General features: G+C 46.3%; 1 protein-coding gene across 1 annotated transcript in view; it reads right to left on the bottom strand.

The window, feature by feature from the left end:
• LOC121005131 (proton channel OTOP2-like) overlaps positions 1 to 20,112 on the bottom strand; it is a 91,531-nt gene that overhangs the window by 59,905 nt on the left and 11,514 nt on the right. The window lies entirely within an intron of this gene.

Genomic DNA, 20,112 nt, shown 5'->3' with positions numbered 1-20,112 from the left:
GAAAAACCTAAGACACACGCTAGCGTGCTGATAGAAGTGTCATTCTGTGATTAAACCTATAACTGTCACACAGCGCAAAAAAAAACAGGTCTCACATCTCTATTCAACCAAATCTGCACAGTTTTAGCTGGTCAAGTTATTTGTAGTGACCGTAAAAGCAGACTTTTTGTTCTGGGTTGAAAAAGCATTCCCAAATTTGCCATTCTGAAAATAACTAGTTTGCGGTATTTGAGGCCTACTTGAAATCTATCCCAAAAAGAAAATCTTACATTGAAGGTATTGATAGTGTCATTCAGAAAAACCTAAGACACACGCTAGCGTGCTGATAGAAGTGTCATTCTGTGATTAAACCTATAACTGTCACACAGCGCAAAAAAAAAAACAGGTCTCACATCTCTATTCAACCAAATCTGCACAGTTTTAGCTGGTCAAGTTATTTGTAGTGACTGTAAAAGCAGACTTTTTGTTCTGGGTTGAAAAAGCATTCCCAAATTTGCCATTCTGAAAATAACTAGTTTGCGGTATTTGAGGCCTACTTGAAATCTATCCCAAAAAGAAAATCTTACATTGAAGGTATTGATAGTGTCATTCAGAAAAACCTAAGACACACGCTAGCGTGCTGATAGAAGTGTCATTCTGTGATTAAACCTATAACTGTCACACAGCGCAAAAAAAAAACAGGTCTCACATCTCTATTCAACCAAATCTGCACAGTTTTAGCTGGTCAAGTTATTTGTAGTGACTGTAAAAGCAGACTTTTTGTTCTGGGTTGAAAAAGCATTCCCAAATTTGCCATTCTCAAAATTGTGGTGAACGGGAACAATGAGGAAAACATCTAATAAGGGACGCGGACGCGGACATGGTCGTGGTGGTGTTAGTGGACCCTCTGGTGCTGGGAGAGGACGTGGCCGTTCTGCCACAGCCACACGTCCTAGTGAACCAACTACCTCAGGTCCCAGTAGCCAGCAGAATTTACAGCGATATTTGGTGGGGCCCAATGCCTTTCTAAGGATGGTAAGGCCTGAGCAGGTACAGGCATTAGTCAATTGGGTGGCCGACAGTGGATCCAGCACGTTCACATTATCTCCCACCCAGTCTTCTGCAGAAAGCGCACAGATGGCGCATGAAAACCAAGCCCATCGGTCTGTCACATCACCCCCATGCATATCAGGGAAACTGTCTGAGCCTCAAGTTATGCAGCAGTCTCTTATGCTGTTTGAAGACTCTGCTGCCAGGGTTTCCCAAGGGCATCCACCTAGCCCTTCCCCAGGGGTGGAAGAGATAGAATGCACTAACGCACAACCACTTATTTTTCCTGATGATGAGGACATGGGAATACCACCTCAGCACGTCTCTGATGATGACGAAACACAGGTGCCAACTGCTGCGTCTTTCTGCAGTGTGCAGACTGAACAGGAGGTCAGGGATCAAGACTGGGTGGAAGACGATGCAGGGGACGATGAGGTCCTAGACCCCACATGGAATGAAGGTCGTGCCACTGACTTTCACAGTTCGGAGGAAGAGGCAGTGGTGAGACCGAGCCAACTGCGTAGCAAAAGAGGGAGCAGTGGGCAAAATCAGAACACCCGCCGCCAAGAGACTCCGCCTGCTACTGACCGCCGCCATCTGGGACCGAGCACCCCAAAGGCAGCTTCAAGGAGTTCCCTGGCATGGCACTTCTTCAAACAATGTGCTGACGACAAGACCCGAGTGGTTTGCACGCTGTGCCATCAGAGCCTGAAGCGAGGCATTAACGTTCTGAACCTTAGCACAACCTGCATGACCAGGCACCTGCATGCAAAGCATGAACTGCAGTGGAGTAAACACCTTAAAAACAAGGAAGTCACTCAGGCTCCCCCTGCTACCTCTTCTGCTGCTGCCGCCGCCTCGGCCTCTTCCTCCGCCTCTGGAGGAACGTTGGCACCTGCCGCCCAGCAAACATGGGATGTACCACCAACACCACCACCTGCGTCACCAAGCATCTCAACCATGTCACACGGCAGCGTTCAGCTCTCCATCTCACAAACATTTGAGAGAAAGCGTAAATTCTCACCTAGCCACCCTCGATCCCTGGCCCTGAATGCCAGCATTTCTAAACTACTGGCCTATGAAATGCTGTCATTTAGGCTGGTGGACACACACAGCTTCAAACAGCTCATGTCACTTGCTGTCCCACAGTATGTTGTTCCCAGCCGCCACTACTTCTCCAAGAGAGCCGTGCCTTCCCTGCACAAACAAGTGTCCGATAAAATCAAGTGTGCACTGCGCAACGCCATCTGTGGCAAGGTCCACCTAACCACAGATACGTGGACCAGTAAGCACGGCCAGGGACGCTATATCTCCCTAACTGCACACTGGGTAAATGTAGTGGCGGCTGGGCCCCAGGCGGAGAGCTATTTGGCGCACGTCCTTCCGCCGCCAAGGATCGCAGGGCAACATTCTTTGCCTCCTGTCTCCTCCTACTCAGCTTCCTCCTCCTCTTCTTCCACCTGCTCATCCAGTCAGCCACACACCTTCACCACCAACTTCAGCACAGCACGGGGTAAACGTCAGCAGGCCATTCTGAAACTCATATGTTTGGGGGACAGGCCCCACACCGCACAGGAGTTGTGGCGGGGTATAGAACGACAGACCGACGAGTGGTTGCTGCCGGTGAGCCTCAAGCCCGGCCTGGTGGTGTGCGATAATGGGCGAAATCTCGTTGCAGCTCTGGGACTAGCCGGTTTGACGCACATCCCTTGCCTGGCGCATGTGCTGAATTTGGTGGTGCAGAAGTTCATTCGCAACTACCCCGACATGTCAGAGCTGCTGCATAAAGTGCGGGCCGTCTGTTCGCGCTTCCGGCGTTCACACCCTGCCGCTGCTCGCCTGTCTGCGCTACAGCGTAACTTCGGCCTTTCCGCTCACCGCCTCATATGCGACGTGCCCACCAGGTGGAACTTCACCTTGCATATGCTGGACAGACTGTGCGAGCAGCAGCAGGCCATAGTGGAGTTTCAGCTGCAGCACGCACGGGTCAGTCGCACTGCGGATCAGACCCACTTCACCACCAATGACTGGGCCTCCATGCGAGACCTGTGTGCCCTGTTGCGCTGTTTCGAGTACTCCACCAACATGGCCAGTGGCGATGACGCCGTTATCAGCGTTACAATACCACTTCTATGTCTCCTTGAGAAAACACTTAGGGCGATGATGGAAGAGGAGGTGGCCCAGGAGGAAGAGGAGGAAGAGGGGTCATTTTTAGCACTTTCAGGCCAGTCTCTTCGAAGTGACTCAGAGGGAGGTTTTTTGCAACACCAGAGGCCAGGTACAAATGTGGCCAGACAGGGCCCACTACTAGAGGACGAGGAGGACGAGGAGGAGGTGGAGGAGGATGAGGATGAAGCATGTTCACAGCGGGGTGGCACCCAAAGCAGCTCGGGCCCATCACTGGTGCGTGGCTGGGGGGAAACACAGGACGATGACAATACGCCTCCCACAGAGGACAGCTTGTCCTTACCTCTGGGCAGCCTGGCACACATGAGCGACTACATGCTGCAGTGCCTGCGCAACGACAGCAGAGTTGCCCACATTTTAACGTGTGCGGACTACTGGGTTGCCACCCTGCTGGATCCCCGGTACAAAGACAATGTGCCCACCTTACTTCCTACACTGGAGCGTGATAGGAAGATGCGCGAGTACAAGCGCACGTTGGTAGACGCGCTACTGAGAGCATTCCCAAATGTCACAGGGGAACCAGTGGAAGCCCAAGGCGAAGGCAGAGGAGGAGCAAGAGGTCGCCAACGCAGCTGTGTCACGCCCAGCTCCTCTGAGGGCAGGGTTAGCATGGCAGAGATGTGGAAAAGTTTTGTCAACACGCCACAGCTAAGTGCACCACCACCTGATACGGAACGTGTTAGCAGGAGGCAACATTTCACTAACATGGTGGAACAGTACCTGTGCACACCCCTCCACGTACTGACTGATGGTTCGGCCCCATTCAACTTCTGGGTCTCCAAATTGTCCACGTGGCCAGAGCTAGGCTTTTATGCCTTGGAGGTGCTGGCCTGCCCGGCGGCCAGCGTTTTGTCTGAACGTGTATTCAGCACGGCAGGGGGCGTCATTACAGACAAACGCAGCCGCCTGTCTACAGCCAATGTGGACAAGCTGACGTTCATAAAAATGAACCAGGCATGGATCCCACAGGACCTGTCCATCCCTTGTGCAGATTAGATATTAACTACCTCCCCTTAACAATATATTATTCTACTCCAGGGCACTTCCTCATTCAATACTATTTTTAATTTCATTTTACCATTATATTGCGGGGCAACCCAAAGTTGAATGAACCTCTCCTCTGTCTGGGTGCCGGGGCCTAAATGTGTGACAGTGGCCTGTTCCAGTGGTGGGTGACGTGAAGCCTGATTCTCTGCTATGACATGTGTAGTGTACGGGGACTGTAATACCCGTCACTACCAAAGTGTCACTTGGTGTGCTGTCGTCCCTCCTAATTATGGGGAAGTTGGTATATGTCAGTTTTATAAAATGTCATGTAATGTAATGCATGTATTTCCCTGTTACTATGACACTTGCATGTACAGGCCTGCTAGGGGTGTCATTCCAGCTTCTAGTCATTAGAGGGAGCTAGAGAGCCCTAGTTTATATAAGGCCCAGTCAGGGAAGTAGAAAGACAGACGGAGTCTAGTGTCTGTGATCTGCAGTTGGAGATTAGACAATGTCAGAAACCAGTCCAGGCCTGAAGCCTGCCATCAGGAGAAAGTTCTCCTCCTGAATTCCCTTATGCAGAAACAGGAATACTTAAAGGAAAGAGCCTAAGGAAGCTGAGAGAGACAGAGGCAAAGATCAAAGAAAAGCAAGAGGTACTCAAGAGAACAGAGGAGGTACTCTAGAAAGCTAAAACCAAGGATATAAAGCCAGAACTAGGTTAATGGGCCTTGGAGAAGATTTGCTATATTCCAGGATCAGACAGAAATAGAGTGCAAGCTCCTGTACTGCAAGTCCTGTGTTCAACACTCTGTAATCACCTTGCTCAAGCTGTAAATGCCTGCATCAACCGTATTACAAAATCGACTGTATGCCAAGGAACTGCGATTCCAATATTGTCTCTGCATGAAAACTACTAAAGTTGGAGTTCTGCTTTAATACCACGTGTTCCTCAATTTATTCCTGTTATCCGCAAACGGCGTGCTACCGTTTACTTGGCACTGGCGTCACGAACAATTTATACCATCACCTGCCCTTGCAGAGAGTCAGCCGTACCAGGTTAGTGTCTATTGCACTACATCACCCAGAAACACCTATTGCACACAACTTGAGTACGCTGCACATGAATACAGATTCTGCGCTGACATAAGGCCAGATTCTCTGTTACGGGACCGCTCTCCTCTGCCTGGGTGCCTGGGCCTAAATGTGTGACAGTGGCCTGTTCCAGTGGTGGCTGACGTGAAGCCTGATTCTCTGCTATGACATGAAGACAGATTCTGCGCTGACATAAGGCCAGATTCTCTGTTACGGGACCGCTCTCCTCTGTCTGGGTGCCGGGGCCTAAATGTGTGACAGTGGCCTGTTCCAGTGGTGGGTGACGTGAAGCCTGATTCTCTGCTATGACATGAATACAGATTCTGCGCTGACATAAGGCCAGATTCTCTGTTACGGGACCTCTCTCCTCTGCCTGGGTGCCTGGGCCTAAATGTGTGACAGTGGCCTGTTCCAGTGGTGGGTGATGTGAAGCCTGATTCTCTGCTATGACATGAATACAGATTCTGCGCTGACATAAGGCCAGATTCTCTGTTACGGGACCTCTCTCCTCTGCCTGGGTGCCTGGGCCTAAATGTGTGACAGTGGCCTGTTCCAGTGGTGGGTGACGTGAAGCCTGATTCTCTGCTATGACATGAATACAGATTCTGAGCTGACATAAGGCCAGATTCTCTGTTACGGGACCTCTCTCCTCTGCCTGGGTGCCGGGGCCTAAATGTGTGACAGTGGCCTGTTCCAGTGGTGGGTGACGTGAAGCCTGATTCTCTGCTATGACATGAAGACTGATTCTGCGCTGACATAAGGCCAGATTCTCTGTTACGGGACCTCTCTCCTCTGCCTGGGTGCCTGGGCCTAAATGTGTGACAGTGGCCTGTTCCAGTGGTGGGTGACGTGAAGCCTGATTCTCTGCTATGACATGAATACAGATTCTGCGCTGACATAAGGCCAGATTCTCTGTTACGGGACCTCTCTCCTCTGCCTGGGTGCCGGGGCCTAAATGTGTGACAGTGGCCTGTTCCAGTGGTGGGTGACGTGAAGCCTGATTCTCTGCTATGACATGAATACAGATTCTGCGCTGACATAAGGCCAGATTCTCTGTTACGGGACCTCTCTCCTCTGCCTGGGTGCCTGGGCCTAAATGTGTGACAGTGGCCTGTTCCAGTGGTGGGTGATGTGAAGCCTGATTCTCTGCTATGACATGAATACAGATTCTGCGCTGACATAAGGCCAGATTCTCTGTTACGGGACCTCTCTCCTCTGCCTGGGTGCCTGGGCCTAAATGTGTGACAGTGGCCTGTTCCAGTGGTGGGTGACGTGAAGCCTGATTCTCTGCTATGACATGAAGACTGATTCTGCGCTGACATAAGGCCAGATTCTCTGTTACGGGACCTCTCTCCTCTGCCTGGGTGCCTGGGCCTAAATGTGTGACAGTGGCCTGTTCCAGTGGTGGGTGACGTGAAGCCTGATTCTCTGCTATGACATGAATACAGATTCTGCGCTGACATAAGGCCAGATTCTCTGTTACGGGACCTCTCTCCTCTGCCTGGGTGCCGGGGCCTAAATGTGTGACAGTGGCCTGTTCCAGTGGTGGGTGACGTGAAGCCTGATTCTCTGCTATGACATGAAGACTGATTCTGCGCTGACATAAGGCCAGATTCTCTGTTACGGGACCGCTCTCCTCTGTCTGGGTGCCGGGGCCTAAATGTGTGACAGTGGCCTGTTTCAGTGGTGGGTGACATGAAGCCAGATTCTCTGCTATGGCATGAAGAGACTGATTCTCTGCTGACATGAAGCCAGATTCTTTGCTATGGCATGAAGAGACTGATTCTCTGCTGACGTGAAGCCAGATTCTCTGCTATGGGACCTCTGTCCAATTGATATTGGTTCATTTTTATTTTTTTAATTTTAATTTTAATTAATTTCCCTATCCACATTTGTTTGCAGGGGATTTACCTACATGTTGCTGCCTTTTGCAGCCCTCTAGCTCTTTCCTGGGCTGTTTTACAGCCTTTTTAGTGCCCAAAAGTTCGGGTCTTCATTGACTTCAATGGGGTTCGGGTTCGGGACGAAGTTCGGTTCGGGTTCGGATCCCGAACCCGAACATTTACGGGAAGTTCGGCCGAACTTCTCGAACCCGAACATCCAGGTGTTTGCTCAACTCTAAATATGAAGAACATAGAAACACATAATCATAAGGGCAGGAACAGGTATATGCTTTTTCAGTCTGGGACAAGTGCATACTATTACTATACAAAAAAACTAAGCTGAAATATGCCTAAATTAGGCGTACTTCAGGCGCGCTATCTGCGACTTTGGCCCGCTCACAACAGTTCTAAAATTGTAGGAATAGCATGGGCGGAGAATGGGATGGGCCGGCAGGCCCGTCTCATTCACCATTTTTTCTATGCCTGTTATTCTTCCTGGAAATGTATGAATAAATTGACACTCGGCTGTTACTATTCTACTTGTCCAAAAGGGCTGAGACCCTAGGCAGTCTGACAGCTTCCGGTAATCGCTGACGGTATCACACTGTGTAATGATGCATCCTATTGTCAAGGGGATTAGTTTCATCCAGTTGTTAATTAGGCCTGGGCTACACAAAGGCTTTCTGTAGCATTACATTGTTTAGTTGCATCACAATAAAGCCTGCATTACACTGCCTGATTTTTGGGCAGATAATCATTAAGCAATAATCTTGCAGTGTAATATTGCCACCAATTGCCCGATGAACGAGCAAACGCTTGATCATCGGGCAATCCAAATCTTTCGACATGTCAAAAAATTATCGTTTGCAGGCGACATATCATGGTGTCTAATAGCAATCTGCTGCCGGCAAACCACTATACAGCTTGGGGACGAGCAATGACATGCGATCGTTCCTCCCTATGCTGCGGAAGAGATCGCGGCATGCAGTGGAATAACTAGAAATGACTGGGCCCCACAGCAAATCTTTGATTGGGCCCCCCCCCCCAAGAAACGTGTCACGCACACAGGGAGTGGGGAAGTGGCCACTAAGCTCAACTTACACCCCTGTCCCTGCCTACTTGCCTCACAAGTCCTAGTGACAAGGGACAACTGGTCGACAAACCCTAACTTAGTTAAGTGCAGGGAAGATGGACAAACATACAAGCGACGTAAAACAAGCCGAGTCAAAACCAAGAGAGCAGCACTGCACCAGAGGAGCAAGCGAATGATCGTCAGGAAGGAGCCGAAGTCAAAACCAGAAGGAAACGCCAAGACCAAGGGAAGTGACAGCCGGGAAGTCAAAACACGAGCAGAAGATCAGAACACCAGGTAAATAAAACGCAGGAAAGACCTCAATAACAGGCAATCTGTGGCCAGCAGATTGCCTGTTTAAATAGAGCGCTAGTGGAGTCATGAGATGTGGCCGGCGTCACATGACTCCAGAATACCAATACAGCAAAGCGCCGAGTGAGCAGCTCAGTGCTCAGCCCCATCGTGGTAGCCCCAGGAACGTGCGACGCCGGGCGCGCTGATGATGCGAGCGTGCCCCGGCCATCCTCGCACAGAGCGCACCGTGACCTTGCGGTTTCCACGAGAATGGGTGACGCTGGGTGCACTGATGATGCAAGCGTGCCCTGGCCGTCCCAGCACCGTAACAGTACCCCCCTTTTACGCGGGGCCACCGGACCCAGGGCCCCAGATGACAGCTTCTCAGGATGTTCCACATAAAAATTTTTAACAAGTCTAGAGGCATGAACATCCCTAGCTGGCACCCAAGACCTTTCCTCCGGTCCATAGCCTTTCCAGTGCACCAAGTACTGTAAAGAGTTACGGAGTATCCTAACATCCAATATCTTAGAAACCACAAATTCCACGGAATCATTAACCAGTACCGGCGGCAGAGCGGACTGTGAAGAAACAACAGGTGCAACATGTCTCTTAAGCAGAGATTTGTGGAAGACGTCATGGATGTGGAAAGACTTGGGCAGTTTCAACCTAAAAGATACTGGGTTAATCACTTCCGTAATCTCATACAGACCTATAAAGCGAGGTGCAAACTTTTTGGAGGCCACCTTAAGATGCTAATTTTTAGAAGATAGCCACACCTTCTTCCCAACCTGAAAATCCATCCCCTTAGAACATTTCTTATTCGCTTTGATTTTAATACTGTTTTGAGCTTTTTCCAGGATCGACTGGACCCGAGCCCAAACTGTGCACAGTTCTGATGAGACCTTATGCGCCTCAGGGTTAGACGAGGAGACGGATGACCCAGAATGAAAATGAGGATGGAACCCGTAATTACAAAAGAATGGGGAGACACCAGTGGAGGAATTAACATGGTTGGTTATAGCAAATTCTGCCAAAGGAAGGTACTTAACCCATAATTGTTGATCATCAGAGACATATGACCTGAGAAACTGTTCCACAGACTGATTAAGTCGTTCAGTCTGCCCATTACTCTCAGGATGATAGGCAGACGAGAAAGAGATTTGGCACCTCAGACAGAAGGCTCTCCAAAATCTAGACACAAACTGGACCCCCCTATCGGATACAATGTTCTCGGGAATACCGTGCAAACGTACAATTTGTTCTACAAATACAGAGGCCAGAGTCTTAGCATTGGGAAACTTAGAAAGAGGAACAAAATGTACCATCTTGCCAAACCTATCAACCACTACCCCTCCGCAGGTGGCAGGTCCATGATGAAATCCATCAAAATATGAGACCAGGGTTTACTAGGAATGGGTAGGGGTCGCAACTCACCAGCAGGACGAGTTCTAGGAGTTTTAGATCTCGCACAAACCTCGCAGGCTGACACATAGGACTTGACATCCTTCAATAGTGTGGGCTACCAAAAAGACCTTGATACCAACTCTTTAGTACTCTCGATACCAGGATGTCCACACAAAACAGAATCATGACACTCCCCCAACAGCTGGAGACGGAATTGTTCGGGGACAAACAACTTATCTGTTCGTGTGGGTGCCGGGGCCAGATGTTGCTCTGCCTTAATAAGAGCCGTAAAATCTTGAGACAAGGCTGCTAAACGACATTAGCTGGCAGTATGGTTTCAGGTGGTGCGTCCATAGGCTGAAACGCACAAAAACTCAGAGATAAGGCATCGGCCTTTACATTCTTACCTCCTGGCCTGAAAGTGATGGAGAAATTAAAACGTGTAAAAAAAAAAAAAAAATACCCATCTGGCTTGACGGGGATTTAACCTATCAGCAGACTCAAGAAACATTCGATTTTTGTGATCGGTGACAACAGGGACACAATGTTTAGCCGCTTCAAGAAAATGCCTTAAACGCCCATTTAATGGCCAGCAATTCCCGATTCACCACGTTATAATTTCTCTCGGTGGGAGAAAATTTTCTGGAAAAGAAGGCGCAAGGCCTTAAATTGGTAAGAGTAGCGGGGCCTTGTGAGAGGACCGCCCCTACTCCGTCTTTGGAGGCATCCACCTCCACAATGAAAGGTCTTTCTTGATCTGGGTTAATCATAACAGGAGCGCTACTGAAGGCCTTTTTAAGAGTTTCAAATGCTTCAGTAGCTTCAACAGACCAGTTATCCAGGTCCGACACTTTTTTGGTGAGGTCGGTCAAGGGTCTAGCAATTACCGAAAAATTCTTTATAAATCTACGGTAATAATTAGCGAACCCCAAAAAGCATTGTAAGGCATTTAAGGAAGAAGGCCTTACCCAATCCATAATTGCTAATACCTTGCTAGGATCCATTTTAAAAGCATGAGGAGTGAGAACATACCCGAGATATAATATTTCTTGAACCCCAAAAATAAATTTCTCATGTTTAGCAGCCAATTGATTCTTCCTCAAAATTTCCAATACTTGTTTAACATGAAACACATGACTTTCAAGATCAGGGGAAAAAATCAAAATATCATCAAGGTAAACAATCAAAAATTTACCCAAGAATTCCCTGAACATATCATTCATAAAATTTTGGAACACCGCTGGCGCATTTCTGAGTCCAAAAGGCATAACAATATGTTCGAAGTGTCCAGCAGGAGTATTGAACGCTGTCTTCCACTCGTCTCCCTTCTTAATTCGAATTAAGTTGTATGCCCGCTTCAAATCAATTTTAGAGAACCAGGAAGCCCCCTGTACCTGATTAAACAAATCGAGAATCAACGGGAGGGAGTATTGATTCTTGATCGTAATCTTATTTCATTCCCGATAATCGATACATGGTCTGAGGCCTCCATCCTTCTTTTTGACAAAGAAGAATCCCGCCCCCATAGGAGATACAGAAGGCCTGATGTGCCCCTTACTGAGACTCTCCTTAACATAATCCTCCATGGCCTTGCATTCAGGCCTAGAAAGATTGCAGACGCGTCCCTTGGGAAACCTGGCACCTTCTACTAATTCAATGGCGCAGTCGTAAGGCCTATGGGGTGGTAGACTCTCGGGGTCAGATAAGGAGAACACATCCATATATATATATTCCTTTAAGACTAGAGGTAATATATATCGGATTCTGCTGAGACCCCCGCTTGTACCATAGACAAACACGAGTCGCATTTAAACCCCCATTTCACCAGTTCTCCCTTGGTCCAGTCAATAATGGGATTATGTAACTGTAGCCAAGGCATCCCCAGTACTACCTCTACTGGTAAGTTTTCAAGAATTAACAGGGAGCATATTTCGGAGTGACACACCCCCATAGTCAAGGATATGTCAGAAGTGAAATACTTCATGGTACCACCCACCACGGGGGTGAAATCGATCACCCTAATATGGATTGGAGTGGGTAGAGTCAAAATCGGAATGCCCAACTCTAGTGCAAATTTAAGATCAATAAAATTGGCAGCAGAACCAGAGTCGATAAAGACCTTACCAGAAGATTTGTTATTACCCATGGAGATAGTAATAGGCATTAATACCTTACTCTTGACCAGGTTAGGATATACCTGGTTCTTAGGCTCCCCCATCTTGGTTGATTTATCAGAGGAAGGTTTCTTGGAGCACTGGTTAATCCATTGGTCTGAGTCTCCACAATAGAAACAAGCCCCATGTCGGCGACGCTGATCTCTACGAGTCATCCCAACCTGCATGGATTCCTCTGGCTGGACCGTCTCCTGGGGAAAAAACTAACGTTCCTGCCGTCTCTCCCTAACACGTCTGTCAAGTCGAACAGCAAGTGTCATAGTCTCCTCCAATGTCTCAGGAAGCTGATAGCAGACTAATAGGTCTTTAAGATTCTCGGACAAGCCTGACCTGAACTGTTTTTTAAGGGCTGGTTCATTCCAACCCAAGGGGACACACCATTTTCTGAACTGGTTGCAATATTCTTCTGCAGGTAGATCCCCCTGAAGCAAAGCTCTAAGAGTGCTTTTAGCTACCATGGCCCTGTCAGATTCATCATACAGAGTTCCCAGAGCCTGAAAGAATCTCTCAACGGAACTGAGACAACTAGCATCAGAAGGCAAGGAAAAAGCCCAATCCTGGGGGTCCCCCTGAAGTCGGGAGATAACTATGCCCACCCGTTGGCTCTCTGAACCAGATGACAAGGGGCGTAACCTGAAGTAAAGCTTACAGTTTTCTTTGAACAAAAGATATTTTTTAAGGTCACCAGAAAATTGTTCAGGAAGCTTAATCTGGGGCTCCATATGAGGGCTAGGTGGATGCGGAGTGGAGGCACTCTGCCCTGACTCATGTAGACGGAGTTTCTCCCCCAATTCCTGAACCATCTGAGTCAAATTAGAGACGTGCTCCATTAGGGTAACCAAAGGATTCATGGTAACAGTGGTAAATGGGCCTGTTATTCTGTCACACACACAGGGAGTGGGGAAGTGACCACTGAGCTCAACCCACACCCCTGTCCCTGCCTACTTGCCTCGCAAGTCCTAGTGACAAGGGACAACTGGTCGACAAACCCTAACTTAGGTAAGTGCAGGGAAGACGGACAAACATAGAAGCGACGTAAAACAAGCCGAGTCAACATAGAGAAGGAAGTAGCAAAAATTTTTAAAAAATGGAAAAAACTGGTGGAACATAGCCTAACAAGAGAAGAAATCATGGAATTAGTAACCCCATTCAAGCAAACAAAGTGGTATTTGGAGGCAAGTTTGAGAGGTACTCTTGGTTTATTGGAAATCTAGGTACGGGCTTCAAATTTTTTTTTATTTTCTATTCTTGTGTTAAATCTGAATTATGAGAGGAGGTGAACAAGATTGGTATGAGTAGCAGAAGTTGGGAGGGGTGAAGGGAGGGTGGGTAGTTAAGGTGGGGAAAAATAATGGGAAAAAAGGATGTATTGGAATGCAGATAGCAAGAAATATGATTGTATGTCTCTTACGATGTATACTTATTGTATTAAGTGACTGTATATCTTGTGCATCTGAATAAAGAAATGTTTTAAAAAAAAAAAAAAAAAAAAAAACAAGCCGAGTCAAAACCAAGAGAGCAGCACGGTACCAGAGGAGCAAGTGGAGGATCGTCAGGAAGGAGCCGAAGTCAAAACCAGGAGGAAATGCCAAGACCAAGGGAAGAGACAGCCGGGAAGTCAAAACACGAGCAGAAGATCAGAACACCAGGTAAGTAAAAAGCAGGAAGGACCTCAATAACAAGCAATCTGTGGCCAGCAGATTGCCTGTTCAACTAGGGCGCTAGTAGAGTCATGTGATGTGGCCAGCGTCACATGACTCCAGAATACCAATACAGCCAAGTGCTGAGTGAGCAGCTCAGCGCTCACCCCCATCGTGGTTGCCATCCCCGCACAGAGCACACCGTGACCTTGCGGTTGCCATGGGAATGGGTGACACCGGGCGCGCTGATGATGCGAGCGCACCCCGGCCGTCCCCGCACCGTGACAAAACGTCTTCACAACCACCTCCTCCTGTGAAACCCCCACTCTTGTGACTAGTCAAGATAACTCTCTCAGACCAAACCCAGTAGCTTGCTCAGGGGCCCACCGGGGGATTCTCCTGTACCCCTGTGGGCCAGTCCGAGCCTGGTGTCACTGTATATATCGTCATTGTATAATACTGTTATGGGGCCTTGACATTAAAATCTTTTAGTCCTTCTCCTGGGTGGGCCCCTTCTAAATTTGGGCCCCAAAGCAGCCACTTACCCGACTTCCCCTATAGCTACGCCCCTGGCGGCATGTAAAATCAGTGGTCACCTCGACTAGTGAGCAGGCGATTTCCAAGAGGCGCACATCATAAGGGGTAACTTTTTGTACTGGCACACGTTATAAGAGGTATTTTTGTACTGGCACACATTAGGGGACATTTTGCCTCAGGCAGCAGAAAGGCTAGAGGCACCAAATTGCACCAGAATTCAGGCAGAGCCACAGTAGTAAATGTTGGTCATAGTTCTGCATAAAGATGCTCAACAGTTGTTGGGTAATGATTTACAGACATTTACAGACAGGTCAGCAGAGGTGGCAGCTCATCTATGAATCCAGCTGTAGATATACACATACATAAGATGTACATACATTGATCTAACACTGCAGGATATTTAATCAGGGTCTAAGTATTTAATCAGGGTCTAATTCTAGTGCAGTGACTGAGTTGTTCACTGCTAAAGGGTTAATGCTATAGTTTGTTGCTCTAAGATTAATGCCCTAGTTTACTGTTAAATCAGTGACCTCCCTATCCAGCTGTTTGCATGGACACATAGCTATAGCTATTTTTCACCTGATTAAAATGCTGTTTTTCTTTTGTTGATCTGAGGCTCTGTTTCTGAGTTATGTTACCTTTAGTTTAAAAGGGGTTTTCAGGATTTTAATATTGATAACTAGGCTTGAGCGAATCGAGCTTCGGGTCATAGATCCGAAGTCGATTCGTTCAAAAACGTTGTTTTTAATGCTGTTTCCGTACAGCATTAAAATGTATTAGCTCCGTGTAGCCAAATATCGTATTGCCCAAAATTGCGCAACCATTCATTGAATTAGTACGGTATTACTATCTGCGTATTTAAAAACATTTTAAAATAGGAATCCGAAGAGGGTACCGAGTTACCAGCAGGTACCAAAGCCCACTTTGGATTCCTATTTTTAAATGTTTTTAATTACGCAGATAGGAATACCGTATTAATTCACCGGGCGAGACGAAGTTTGCCTACATGGACCCAATACATTTTAATGCTGTACGGAGACAGCATCAACAACACATTTTTTGAACGAATCGACTTCAGATCTATAATCTGAAGCTCGATTTGCTCAAGTCTATTAATGACCTATCCTCAGGATAGGTCATCAATATCGGATCGTCGGAGTTCGACACCTGGGACCCCCACCGGTCAGCTGGGTAAAGAGAAGATTGCGCTCCATACAAGTGCAGCCTTCCCTTGTTTGTTTACCTGCTTGCCGTCAACAGTGCAGCGGTGAGGAGCATAATTACAAGCCGTCCCATTCACTTCAATGGGACGGCTTCTTTCTATTCAAGTGTATAGGAATGACCCGTCCCATAGAAGTGAATGGGACGGCTTGTAATTATACCTGATCATCTCTGCAATGTTGACGGTGAACAGATAAACAATGAGGGAAGACTGCGCTCACACGGAGTGTGGCGTTCTCTCTAATCAGCTGATCCTCAGGATAGGTTATCAATATTAAAATCCTGGAAAAACCCTTTAATATGTAAAGTAGACCTTTGGTGCAATGAAGGCATCACCATTGCTCTTGTTGCACCCAAGCTCTCCTCCTCCTCCTCCTTTCTATGATCAGCCCTTCCTCACTACTTTGCCACTGCCTGGTCCTGTCAACCAAAGCAGCCAGAGAGAGGCTGTCACAGAAATGATTCCTATACACCTCCCAAGCCTACTTTGCTTATTAAGCAAAAGTATCATAACTCAGGAACAGAGAATCAGATCAACAAACAATTCATTGCACTCCAAAAGCCTGTCTATGGGAGTAAGTAGTTAAGGCATGCCTTAGTTACAATTGCTGGGTGGTGGGCTGGTTCTACCCCTGGTTTGGAGTCTTCTGGTTTACAAGCCAGAGAGAAAAAGTGTGCATGTTGCTGCTACTAAAATGGCAACTCTACTGAGGACCGACCTCTGAGAGAGAACAGATATTTGCAGAGGGTTGAGGACCACTAAGGGATAGTGCATAGAGGGTCTATATACTAAAGGTAGTATAAATCCTAATAGACAATTTACAGATTACCACCCTTATTAAAACGTAGCCTTTATTATAAATAGTAAAAATACCCAAATTAAAAATAAACCAAAAGAAATTCACAAAAATGAGCAAATAGATATAATAATCAGTACTCCAAATTACAGGATGGGGCAATGCTGTAGGCAAAGGTATTGGTGATAAGATGGGGAACTTTCCTTGGTTCTCACCTTGTATTATTACGGAATGGAATAGCCGCCCCAATTTTTATTTCTGACCAGTGATTACTGGTGCTGCAATAAGCTGCTATATACTGGGTCGGATTGCCTATGTTAACAACTATATAGATATTTATTTGAATACTGTATTAGTGTCCCCTGATGAGCCCATTGAACATATTGGGCGAAACGCATTGGGTCTAAGGGACCTATACTTTTAATCCAACGACTTTGTGGTAGTTAAAAGTGTCTTTTTGAGAATACTGAAATAATCCGACACTACAGAAATTAAATATACTATTTATTTTCATGTATTCATTATTTAATTTTTTTTCATTTTTTTTTCTTGTAGGTCATTGTATAGATCCGTTTCAGGCTACCTTACCAAGGTTTGCCTCCATAATCCCCCTTCAGGGCCATCCGAGGGCTTTTAGGAGCTTCCTGAATACGGGATCACCCCTATCGGGCGGCTATTCCGTTCTGTAGGCAGGGCTTAATAATACAGGGTGAGAACCAGGGAAAGTTCCCCATCTTATCACTAGTACCTTTGCCTACAGCATTGTCCCATCCTGTAATTTGAAATACTGATTATTATATCTATTTGCTCATTCTTGTGAATTTCTTTTGGTTTATTTTCATTTTTTATTCAGTGCATAGACTAGTCAGCAAAGGTAACACGTGCTTATGGCTTTAGACTTTACTGCCTGTGGTTAGGGTTAATTGCTTCTGGTGCCTGCTACACTTTTGAGAAGGAGTGCACTCTACATTTTAGGAATTTCTGATATATTGGAAAAAGTTCTTGCATATTCAAATTGAGAAGATTGTATAGTGTATCCAGAGAGAGATATTATTATCATTATTTATTTGGCAGGGGTTTTGCATATGAAGAGGGGTTACACATACATGATTTAAAAAATAAAATATGATAAACATGAAACTCTTAGCATTCTGGAATACTCAAATGTTCTTCACCCTCAGGAGTGACCAGTAGCCACTAAGCATTATAGTACCACTTAAAGTGTAACTACCAAGCTTACGGTGCTTTTACTATAAACTACACTGCGTGCAGAATTATTAGGCAAATGAGTATTTTGACCACATCATCCTCTTTATGAATGTTGTCTTACTCCAAGCTGTATAGGCTCGAAAGCCTACTACCAATTAAGCATATTAGGTGATGTGCATCTCTGTAATGAGAAGGGGTGTGGTCTAATGACATCAACACCCTATATTAGGTGTGCATAATTATTAGGCAACTTCCTTTCCTTTGGCAAAATGGGTCAAAAGAAGGACTTGACAGGCTCAGAAAAGTCAAAAATAGTGAGATATCTTGCAGAGGGATGCAGCACTCTTAAAATTGCAAAGCTTCTGAAGCGTGATCATCGAACAATCAAGCGTTTCATTCAAAATAGTCAACAGGGTCGCAAGAAGCGTGTGGAAAAACCAAGGCGCAAAATAACTGCCCATGAACTGAGAAAAGTCAAGCGTGCAGCTGCCAAGATGCCACTTGCCACCAGTTTGGCCATATTTCAGAGCTGCAACATCACTGGAGTGCCCAAAAGCACAAGGTGTGCAATACTCAGAGACATGGCCAAGGTAAGAAAGGCTGAAAGACGACCACCACTGAACAAGACACACAAGCTGAAACGTCAAGACTGGGCCAAGAAATATCTCAAGACTGATTTTTCTAAGGTTTTATGGACTGATGAAATGAGAGTGAGTCTTGATGGGCCAGATGGATGGGCCCGTGGCTGGATTGGTAAAGGGCAGAGAGCTCCAGTCCGACTCAGACGCCAGCAAGGTGGAGGTGGAGTACTGGTTTGGGCTGGTATCATCAAAGATGAGCTTGTGGGGCCTTTTCGGGTTGAGGATGGAGTCAAGCTCAACTCCCAGTCCTACTGCCAGTTTCTGGAAGACACCTTCTTCAAGCAGTGGTACAGGAAGAAGTCTGCATCCTTCAAGAAAAACATGATTTTCATGCAGGACAATGCTCCATCACACGCGTCCAAGTACTCCACAGCGTGGCTGGCAAGAAAGGGTATAAAAGAAGAAAATCTAATGACATGGCCTCCTTGTTCACCTGATCTGAACCCCATTGAGAACCTGTGGTCCATCATCAAATGTGAGATTTACAAGGAGGGAAAACAGTACACCTCTCTGAACAGTGTCTGGGAGGCTGTGGTTGCTGCTGCACGCAATGTTGATGGTGAACAGATCAAAACACTGACAGAATCCATGGATGGCAGGCTTTTGAGTGTCCTTGCAAAGAAAGGTGGCTATATTGGTCACTGATTTGTTTTTGTTTTGTTTTTGAATGTCAGAAATGTATATTTGTGAATGTTGAGATGTTATATTGGTTTCACTGGTAAAAATAAATAATTGAAATGGGTATATATTAGTTTTTTGTTAAGTTGCCTAATAATTATGCACAGTAATAGTCACCTGCACACACAGATATCCCCCTAAAATAGCTAAAACTAAAAACAAACTAAAAACTACTTCCAAAAATATTCAGCTTTGATATTAATGAGTTTTTTGGGTTCATTGAGAACATGGTTGTTGTTCAATAATAAAATTAATCCTCAAAAATACAACTTGCCTAATAATTCTGCACTCCCTGTATAACCATCAACTATGCTGTTTGATGGTCAAGATAGAGAGAATAGTAAAATGTTCTATATGATCTGCAAATGTTTCTTTACAGGGGAACCCTTGACCATATCTTACATAGTTCTACGTCTGGTCTATGAATTTTAAAGGGTTTTCAGGGTCGTAGATACTGGTAACCTAGCCTTAGGATAGATCATCAGTTTCAGATCTGTGGGGATCCTACTACCAGCGACCATGTTTGACGGTGCCATGTTGAGTGCTGGAGCCTGTTTATAGTATAGCAAGCACAGTGCCATATATTGTATACAGGCTATACTTGGTATTGCAACTCAGCCTCATTTACTTGAACAGGACTGAGCTGCAGAAAAGCCATTTGACCAGTGAGGAAGAGGCCACAGTGCTTGATAGCTCATCAATACTTAAAGGGTGTGTCTCACTTCAGCATATAGTATTTATCATGTAATACAAGTTAATGCAAGGCACTTACTAATGTATTGTGATAGTCCATATTGCTTCATTTCCTGGCTTGATTCATTTTTCCATCACATTATACACTGCTCGTTTCCATGGTGACGACCACCGCTGCAACCCATCAGCAGTGGTTGTGCTTGTACAGTATAGGAAAAAGCACTAGCCTATGTGCGGCCCCACGGTCCTGGCCACCAGAGAGGCCGGCGCTTTATTTTATACTGTGCAAGCACGACCACCACTGATGGATTGTAGGGTGGTCATAACCATGGAAACGAGCAGTGTATAATGTGATAGAAAAATGAATCCACCCAGCAAAGGAGGCAATATGGATAATTACAATACATTAGTAAGTGCCTTGTATTAACTTCCTCATAATAAATGCTATTTGCTGAAGTGAGGCAACCCCTTTAAATCCCAGAAAACCCCTTTAAGAAGCCTCAGAAATCCTTCTCTTACATAACCATGCCCTGTTGCTCGGATGCCTTCACTGAAATACTACTGTGTC

Source organism: Bufo bufo, chromosome 6 (genome assembly GCF_905171765.1).
Source record: "Bufo bufo chromosome 6, aBufBuf1.1, whole genome shotgun sequence".
In the NCBI taxonomy this organism is placed as follows: Eukaryota; Metazoa; Chordata; class Amphibia; order Anura; family Bufonidae; genus Bufo; species Bufo bufo.
Note: the sequence above shows the minus strand (reverse complement) of the source record. Positions and strands in the feature narration are given on the sequence as shown.